The sequence below is a fragment of the Nannospalax galili genome, unplaced genomic scaffold (genome assembly GCF_000622305.1).
Source record: "Nannospalax galili isolate Female #2095 unplaced genomic scaffold, S.galili_v1.0 scaffold735, whole genome shotgun sequence".
In the NCBI taxonomy this organism is placed as follows: domain Eukaryota; kingdom Metazoa; phylum Chordata; class Mammalia; order Rodentia; family Spalacidae; genus Nannospalax; species Nannospalax galili.
In genome coordinates this window covers 2,221,959-2,223,884 of record NW_008337053.1, presented here as the reverse complement: position 1 = coordinate 2,223,884, position 1,926 = coordinate 2,221,959, and the positions used below count along the sequence as shown (strand labels likewise).

Sequence of the window (1,926 nt, the reverse complement as noted above, 5' to 3'; positions counted from 1 at the left end):
TATGGTATTATCTTTTTAATATTTTAATTTTATGAGTGTATTGCCTGCACGTATGTAAGTACACCTATGTTGTACAATGAATGCCCAAGGAGGTCTGAAGAGAGCATCGGATCTCCTGGAACTGTAGTTATAGCTGGCTAATAGATGCCTTATGGGTGCAGGGAATTGAACCCGGGTCCTCTGCAAGAGCAGCCTGTGCTCTTAACCTCTGAGCCATCTCCCCAGCCCCTTTATGGTATTATTCCAGCTGTCCTGGAACTCACTATGTAGACCAGGCTGGCCATGAACTCACAGAGATCCACCTACCTCTGCTTCCCAAGTGCTGGGACTACAGGCCTGCAGGGTAACCAGGAATGGTGGCACACACCTTTAATCCCAGCAGAAGCAGAAGGATCTCTGAGTTCCAGGCCATCTGGAATTCACCATGGAGACCAGGCCTGCCTCTGCCTCCCAAGTGCTGGGATTAAAGGTGTGCGCCACCACACCCGGCCTCTCTTGAGCTCTTTTTAATGAACGTTTTATCTGCATGTATGTAAGTGCACCTATGACATGCAATGCCTGCAGAGGCCAGAAGAGAGCCTCTGGAGTCATGTTGATGCTTGCTGCATCTCTCCAGACCCTCTTGAACCCTTGGTGGTGGTGCAAATATTTCCATTCCTAGATACAGAATGTCAAAGTCCCTTGGTTGTAGGCTTTCCCATTAAACACACCAACATGTAGCTTTGAAAAATCATACGTAAGTTATAAATTTCTATGGCTTTTCCTTCATAAATCACCATCTTTAAATAAATTTGTACTTTAAAAATGAAATTACAACAAAAATCTTGACATTGCACGCAGGGAAATATGAGTCACCATTAGAACGTTAAAAAAAAAAAGCGGCAGAAACCTGTGCGTACTCGCCACGCACCCGACCAGTTTCTGCAGGGTGAAGAGGGTACACCCTCGGTCCCTCCCCGGCCACTTCCACCGCCGACTCCCGGGCCTCAGTCTACCCAGATCCATCCCAGCCCACTCCAAGGTAAAGTCCAAGCTCCTGGCTGCCCTTCCACCTCCCGGGAATCTGCTAAACGATCCAGTCGGCCAGTTGCACCCCAAGCACTCCGCGGTCCCTGCGTGCCGACTGTCGGGTCCGGGCCGGCTTCCACTCTCCTCCCGCTCAGGAAGCGGCGGCGCGTCACGGCCACCCAGCCGCGCACATGGCCGCCGAGCGCCCACCCCACTACCGCGCAGGCGCAGACGAGCCGGGACTTGCGGTGGCTGAGCAGATCATTCCGCCGCCGCCTTTGTGCGGCTGAGGGCTCGAAATGGCTTGTTTCCTTTCTCCCCGTTTAATGTCACTACAGACCCCTTCGCCCCTTCCTCCTGCGGAGTGGGGTCGGGGGGCGGGCGGCAGCCGACGCGCTCCCAGGGGCAGCGGGCAGGAAGTCGGCGCGGGCTGCGAAGGCCCGCCCGGAGGGATGCTGGGAGCCTCGCCCCGCCGTGTCCCTCCGCGCCGACGGGGACTTTTCGGTGGGGATTTTGGGCGCCGACCAGACGCGGCATTTTCGGAAAATAGCGCCCTGTGCGGCGAAGCGCTCTGTGTGTGGCGGCGCCGCGGCAGCCCGGCCGGCTACGAGGCGCCTCGGTCCTCGCACCTCCTCCCGCTGCTCCCCCGCCGCCGCTCCCGAAGCTTTTCCAGGTCAGTGCGGGGCTGTGTAGGGCCCTGTTACCACCGGATGTGGAAGTTGATCTCTTCGCTGGTAAAAAATAATTCCACTTCCCCCGGAACCCAGATCATCCCCGCGATTTCCTGTTTATTGCATTAAGGCGCCGGTTTCCGGGGCTCCCGGCCCCGCTTGTTTGGCGGGGGTCGGCGGGGTCGGCCTGGGTGCCCACGCTGCCGCCGCGCTTTGTCCGCCCGGCGCCCGGCTTCGGGGAGGGGCG

At 57.5% G+C, this 1,926-nt stretch overlaps 1 protein-coding gene across 5 annotated transcripts in view; it reads left to right on the top strand.

Moving 5' to 3' along the window:
- The first annotated feature begins 463 nt into the window (after positions 1 to 463).
- The window catches only part of Gabpb1 (GA binding protein transcription factor subunit beta 1), a 69,132-nt gene continuing 67,669 nt past the window's right edge, over positions 464 to 1,926 (top strand). For 4 of the 5 annotated variants that reach the window (XM_029562954.1, XM_008831801.3, XM_029562953.1 and 1 more), the window contains exon 1: positions 1,267 to 1,681. The gene's annotated coding sequence lies outside the window, so the exon portion shown is untranslated. Of the gene's footprint in view, positions 1,022 to 1,266; positions 1,682 to 1,926 lie in introns of those variants that run through there. The other variant, XM_029562951.1, reaches the window with a different exon arrangement.